The following is an 8,021-nucleotide window of genomic DNA, read 5'->3' as shown; positions in this document are numbered from 1 at the left end:
TTTATTTATTGTTTTTTACTTGTTATGGCTTCTTCCTATGGAGTGGTGGATTGCGATTGGTTCGCCCCGGATCGAGAGAACTGGTAGCGGCGGTGGCAGGAGGCTCCGCCCACCTGCCAGGACGTCTCTGTACATGTGCAGAAGTTTTGCGAGCGCGCAAGCGCCCATGAGCAAACCGATAGCGGCCAAAATTGACACCCACTACTGTTCCTATGGTCTTAGACCTGGGGCATTTTCTCAGTGCTAGTTATGTTTTTTTAAAAAATGGGATTCAAGACTGACCCCCCCAAGGTCATAGCAATCAGTGGTGTTTATTCTGGGCAACAGAAAACACTTCAGCTTTTACTTAATGGCAACAAACAGCAAGTTTTAAGAGTGAAGAAATGAGGAAGTACTTTTTTCTTGGCACAGAAAGGTTGTTTTTTTTTAATGCCAAGAACACAGACCTCTTTCTTGTTTGTGGCATTTCCAAAGATAACCGTTAAGAAAAAATGTACTCCTTGTACCTTACATGCATCTAACTTGGGTCTTGCTTTGATAAACTGAAGACCAGGAAGGATTTAATTGCCAACAGTTGGAAAAATATGTGGTTGCTTCTCACCACACTTTGATTAAATTCAGACAAGTAAATCATTGCTTGGAAAATCCTATAAATCACAGTTGATGCCTTTGGCCAAGCTAAATTACTTAAAATGATTACACCAATTGTACTGTGAGGCAAAAAAAAAACAACCCAAAAACCAAAGAAACAGTGACAGCAACCGGTTGGTTCTCATTTCAACATTTTGATTTATCATTCTCTTCTAAATACTAACATTGACCAGCACAGGGTTGTTTTCTGAGACCAAGATTGATCTCATAACTGGCATGAAAAATATCAGGGCCCACTACCAACAAATGGCCTTTATATATTATCATAGTGGGCAAACATCATTATTTTCACCACATTTGTTTAGTGATAAAATGATAGCTCAGCAATATTTTTGAACAGTGCGAATAAAACATCTGTAACCTTCTGATATAATAATGGAAAGAGACGAGGTGGCCATGTCATACATTTGGTTAAAAGTATGTTTTATTATTACTGCAGACTGAAAACAGCAATAATTTTCTTGGTATGTTAGCTTTTTTCCTGGCACTGCAAAATACATTAGGATCCCTTCAAACTGCAGACAATCTCATGAAATATTGACTACCCCCTCTCCAAAATAAGTAATAGGGGAAAGCACAACCATCTGTTTAATCTTTGAGGAAGTTGTGTATTTCAAGGATCATATTTCATATGCAGAGAGTTGCAGGTTTTAACTTGAACATGCCCAGCATTCTGCTTGTCTCTTCCAATAAGAGATTCCTTAGTTAACTTTCATGCAAATTATTTTGCATTCCTATCCCTTGAATTGCCGTTCTATTTAGCCCACTTTTAACTAGCTCACTAATCAGAATCTTATGAAGTACTCTGGCAAATGTTTTGCTGAAATCTAATAAATAAATCACCAAATCAAAAACAAGGTATTGTTAGTGTAGCAAGACTTGTTCCTGACAAATTGACCCTGTTTCTACTAACTACTGCACTGTTTTCGGTGTGCTTACAGGTTGATCTCTGTATTAAATACTTTAGAAAGCTTCCAAACATTGATATTAAATTGATTTGTTTGTAGTTCTCCCTATTTTACACTTTTTTTAAAAAATAGTAAGTTTATAAATAAAAAGATTAAGCACTAGTGCAAACTAAGAGAAATATAAAAAATAAAAAAGAAGAAAAATGGAAAGAAATAGAAAAAAACTAAAAAGGTGTATTAAAGATGACTCCTCCCTCCAGACAAGTATGAACTATTTGACTAATTTAGTACCTTCTCTAGTTACTTCCAAAAAAACACCCTAGTTTCTCATATCTCATCCCTTATCAAGATTCAAATTACAAAAAACACACAATTCCATCCTAATTAGCAAAAGTATATTTATGAGCTACCAGAAATATTAATATGTATATATTAATCTTAAAGAATCAACTTTTTAATCCTAATTTACCCTTTTCCCTATGAAATAAAGCAGAAGAAACCTCTTCCCACTTATAAACTAAGTTTTCAAGCCTCATTATACAATCTTACTCATACAGAAATCCCATTAACAGCTACCAGAAACCATTGCACACACAAACACACATACACACACACATACACACACACCAGATTCACTTAATAAATCTTTTTTTTCCTTGTTTTCTTTTTAAACAACTTGATCTTCATCCCATCAAGGAGCATCAGTCTGCCATGTTGCCCTGGAAGCCAACATTTTCCCTCTGTTTTTGAAAATAAAGGCAACATATGCCATCCTAGGCCATTCTCTAATCATCTGTTCTCCCAGCTTCTTCAAAGGTAATAGAGTTTGGCCAAGCCATCAGCTGGTTCTCACAGAGCCCTCAAATACAATTCATCAACTTCTTCCAAATAAACAGATACTCCCTGACTATGATTCATCTTGCTCTTCAAAATTCGTGTTGGCAGACATACTGCCCATGGGAGAGCCAAAATAGGCACTAAGTAGCTCTGCCTGTTCTTTAATGTCTACTCTGAGTAACTAGCAAACCACTTATATATTTTTATTTATTTGTTCTTTTCTTCTTGACCAAACTCTGATGAAATCCTTGGCGAAGCATCCTGCACTAATCTCAGATAACTCTGAGCTTTGGCATTTCTGATGCTATTTCTACATTTTCCTTATTTGTCTTTAAACATTCCAGTGGACTCCCTCTTCATTTCCTGTGTGTGTTGGAGTTGTGCAAAACTTAAGATTCAAAAAAGAAAAAGTGCTTTGGAACATGGATAGATGTGCATTAACACTTGACAGCAACTCCTTCAGTTTCCTTGCTGGCTTGTGCTGCAGCTGTGGAGGGCAGCTGTGCCATCTGGATAAGATCACAACTGCCTTATGGAATTGCGGACTGGCCTCTCATACTCCAGAGCACTTTTGTCTCTTCAAATCCAGGGCTCTGCACAAGCCTAATACATACTGTTTTTAAAATATTGAAAGTATTTTGTTTTTTAAAAAGAGGAGGAGGATAGTAATAGATGCCTTGAGTCCAGTCCTAATATATCTAGAACAACACTTCCACACCATCAACTTTGACAAAATGGCCATGTCAATTGCAAAAGGCAGCTTTACTTGGAACAAATCACATCCTGCGACAATACCTTTAATACTATCAAACAACAACATCTGCTTATCCCAGGTCCTTGGGAAGAATTTGCTAGGTAGACAAAAATGCCAAATCTAATCTGAATGTGCAAGCAATAACAACAGCAATAATGATAACAATAATCCATTGATATTGCAATACCAGGTGATGCTCGAATTGAAGAGAAACCGCTCTAAAAAAATAACAAAATATCATGATTTGCAAATTGAAGTTGAGCAACTATGGAAGAAGAAATCAATGGTTGTATCAATAGTAATAGAGCTGCTGGCATCCCATATATACATAACGATAGAATTAGAGCTTCACCTCAGGAAGATTGTAGTACATGACTTTATCTTAGTGGGTACTTTTATTCTAAGGATTTCCTGTTTTGCAATAATAATCACCTTCTTTACAATATAACGAATCCAGAATTCAAGGAAGGGGTTGATCCAGGGGTGAAATGCTCCCAGTTCAGACCAGATTGCCCGATCCGGTAGCGATGGAGGCGGGTGGTTCGGAGAACTGGTAGCAAAAATCCCTGTCCTCCCCCCGCATACCCAGCTGAGCCGCACGATCATCAGAGGCTTTTTTTTTAACTTTTAAAAGCATTTTTTCTACAACCTCTTCGACTGAAAAAATGCTTTTAAAATTTTTTAAAAAAAGCCTCTGATGATCGTGCGGCTCAGCTGGGATCGTTAAAGGCTTTTAAAAGAAAAAAAAGCCTCTGCCGATCAGGCAACTCAGCTGGGATCGTCAGAGCCTTTTGAAAGCATTTTTTTTACAACCTCTTCACCGAACTTCCCCACTACCACCAAAACACACCCACAGAACCGGTAGTAACAAATTTTAGATTTCACCACTGAGTTGATCTTGCTATAGTGACCTAGAAGAAACAGGCATGCAGATGTTTCTTACACTGGGAGAAACAGCCCACACTGGTAAGATTGTCTTTTATCAGCTTTAGCTATTATGTCTGGAAGAAAATAACCTTGAGTACTATCCTATAATCAGATTAACTCTATTATGTGTCTAGTCCACAAACTTGTATTAGAACAGAACTCTGCAATCAAATTGACCTCCCTGGAAATTTAAAGCAATCATATCACACCTGTACTGAGGGCATGATATTAGTTGCCAGTTAATTTCTGATTAATTTATGAAATATATTTCATAAATATTCTGGTCATATATTCTGATATTTTCAAATATTCTGTCCACTATTTGAGCGGACAGTCCGCTTTTTTCACATTATGTTCACTATTTTTTTTCACAAAATAGTGGACATTTCTTTTATTCAAAAGCTTTATGATGAAATGGTACGTAAGTTTTGCGAGTCAGAATTCCATGAAGTTTTGCACCATGTTCCAACACATTGGTTAAGTTTGTTTAAAGCGGTTGAAAGACTTCTTTTAAACTGGATACCTCTAAAATCATATTTTATTTCTCTTGGATCTGATGAGTGCCATAAGGTTATCTGGAACCTTATTTCGGATCAGGAAAATGAACTTGCAAAGACGATGAACCAACAATTTCAGAATTGTATTTATATTTCACGCACTTCTTCATGTCAATAATGCAAGACACCCTACTGAAGCTGGAAAGCAAGAAAATTCTTGCATATGATCTTCACATTATCATGTGTAAGCTGCGTGATTCTTTGCAAAAAAAAAATACGATGAGCAGTTTTTTGGAATGAAAGTTTTATTTGCCTTACATAAAAAACATTTGCCTGAGAATGCTGTGCAAAAGTTCAAGAAAGAAGCCATCAACGTGTATCAAAGAGCCATTGCGTACCTAGAAAAGTGGTATAATTTCACCGATTCAGTATATGAGACACTAAGTTGTTTCAATCTAATTGATCGCAATAATCCTCCAACTTTAGAAGAAATGACAAACATCTGGTTATTATCACCATGGCGAGAAGAACTTCCACCCAATACTCTCTTCGATGAAATTTCTGCCTTAGAAGAAGTTTATGTTCATCTGCAGGGCGATTCATCCCTTGATAAGTGGACGTACTTTTTCAAGAAAGAGCCAGCTCTGAGTTTACTGAAACTGTTCCAGTATTGTGCATCAATTCCGGTATCAAATGCAAACGTTGAACGAATTTTCAGCATCATGGGAAATTTGTGGACTGACAAATGTAACCGACTGCTTGTACCATCAGTTCGAAGTGAACTTTGTATATTTTTTAATATTTCTCAACGTTGTACTGAAATTAAGGAATTATTCCTTAAACACAAAGAATTGATCAAAGCTGCGCAGTCAAATAATAAATACACACGACAGCAAAGTAAAATGTAATTTAATATTTTACATATTATTATAATATATTTGATGTTTTGAATTTTAAGTAAAGTTTTGAAGTGATTATTTTAATACGTGTTAAAATGTTTGTAAGAAAATGTATAATTTAATTGTAATTTTTTTTTATTTTTTTACTACTTAACCCCCCCTCCCCCCGCTTGTCCGCTATTTTTTGGAAGCAGACCTGGCAACCCTAATTTCATTCAAAGTCCTGTATAATTTGATCCCACACTAATTCAGATGCTTTCTTCTGTATAACAGCTCCTGCCTTTCATAGAGATTAACCAAACTAATTTGCCTAGAGTTATGGTTGCTAGGCATTATTAAGCTATCAGTATTCTGAGATATAATTGTATACTTTGGAATAAGTTTTATTTTTTATTTGTTTGTCCAAAGTCTAAAGCCACATGACTCCATAACAATCCTGGGTGGTGAACATTAAAAACAATAAAAATCACAATAACCAAGCAAAAAAGACATATCAAAGCAATAAAAATATAACTCTTAATTTGCCATGTTTCCAAAAGGGATCTATCGCACTATGTGCCTGGGAGAAGATCAGTCTCCAAGGCTTGTGTGATGAGGTCAAAGTAGGGGTCATTGGTCATGCTACTCTAGATGGCCAGTGCTGTGAGTGAGAAAGCCCACCACCTCCTAAATCCCATCATTTGACACCCTTTAATTGATAGGCCTGAAGCATGTCATCTCTTGTTATCAAGAGAAAGGGAATGGCTGAATGATACTTTTGTAAGTAAACAAGCATAAGAGCTGTGCAAAGATGATTTTTAAAAATATTTATAACCAGCATAGAACATATCTGATATCTGGCAGTGCTTGAATTGCTGGTTTGGCTTTTATTTAAACACATTGCTTTTTCATTTAGCCTTACCCATCCTGCCATTCTCCAGATGTTTAGAGCCAGCAAATTCTACATGGCCAACATAATCTTTAGTCTATCAACATCTGGAAGACCATAGAACGTTCAACCTTGTTGCTTTTAACAGCAAACAATTCAGAAACAAGGCTAACAACTCTAGCTCTACAAATGTAGTATCACATTAGCTCAATGGCTTCTTGGAAAATTTGACATCTCATCTGAGCTCCTGCACAAGTAGTTTAGAATTGGTCACTTATAAATAGAATTTTCTAGCTCTCAAGCAAAATTGCTAGTATACAGCTTGCCCTGGGACTTTTAATCTTTTATCTCTTAGGAAGGCATGCACACAAAAAGTTGAACTTTATCATCTGCAAGGATTAATCAGCAGGTATTTATCTTTCACATGCTCCTGAATAAAGGTTGTTTATCTTATCATTTAATCTTTCATATAGTTGTGTTTCTTCTGCTAGGCTGGCACAGCCATGTTGTAGGTCAAGAAGACAAAAATGTCATCTGTTTAATTGGATTATGATTTGCCCTTTTGTACTAAGGCTTCCTTTTGTCAAAGAAACTTTGCAAACTTGCAGTACTTTTTTATATACTTTTGAATAGATCATCTCTTTTCCAAGGTATCAAAGTATTTTTTAAAGGAAACAATTATTTAGAAAGTTCATGTATCACAGAAACTTTGTGCCTGGTCACATATGATATATGTACAGCTAACTTTTAGAGACGTTAGATTAATACAAATGTTGCTATAGAATCCTGATATAGAAACCCCCAAAAGAATGGGGCTAAGAAAAATATTAAATCACTGTTTAATAAGGTACCTCCATTATAAACTTGTGAAATAAGGTACCTCCATTATAAACTTAATCTTACCTGCAGGTACCAAACTTTCTCCCACATACCACATTCAATGCTCTGCCCTATTTCCAAATGAAACAGACAACTAAACCCCAGATGGGGATGATTGAAGGAAACGGGAAGACACACTTCGAAGGAAAAGAAAGAGAAGAATAAAACTGGATGGAAATCAGTTTGTTAACTGGTTATGAAAATGGGGGGAAAAGAGGAGGGTTATAAGCAGTAGCAGTGACGAATCTCATAAATCTTCCAATATATCCAGTTTGCAAGGCACAATCCCAGAGGGACAGAAAAATAAACATACCAATAAAAACTGGCCAACTTTTTAACCAAGTAAGGCAACCAGTTAAAAGCTTCAAAGGCTGCTGAGGTGAACAAATTCCTGAAGATGTGGGACTAAAATGTCATTTCTATTGTGGACTTAATCTCAGATTAGATTATGAGATTGTATTAGATCCATGAAGACCACCTGGGAGATAACACACACTTGCACCAAGATGGTAATATCTGCTCCTTTGAGGGAGGGGCAGTACCTCCTACCTTTGAGGTGAAAGTGATAAGCACCCTCCTCAAAAAGCCATTGCCAGATCCAACTTTCTGAAAATTTTCACTCAATCTTCCCTCAGAAGAGAAACTTGCTGGGTAGATGATCAGCACAGCAGTGGGTTGTCCCGGGTTCGCACTGGTTCTATAGAACCGTAGTAAAACCAGCGGGAGGCTCCGCCTACCGACCCCGACGTCACCAAAATGCTTCTGCGCATGCGCAGAAGAGCACGCGTGTGCACAGCCCCG

The sequence above is a fragment of the Pituophis catenifer genome, unplaced genomic scaffold (assembly GCF_029215685.1).
Source record: "Pituophis catenifer annectens isolate HBS135680 unplaced genomic scaffold, rPitCat1.0.hap2 SCAF_3, whole genome shotgun sequence".
Classification (NCBI taxonomy): Eukaryota; Metazoa; Chordata; class Lepidosauria; order Squamata; family Colubridae; genus Pituophis; species Pituophis catenifer.
Note: the sequence above shows the minus strand (reverse complement) of the source record.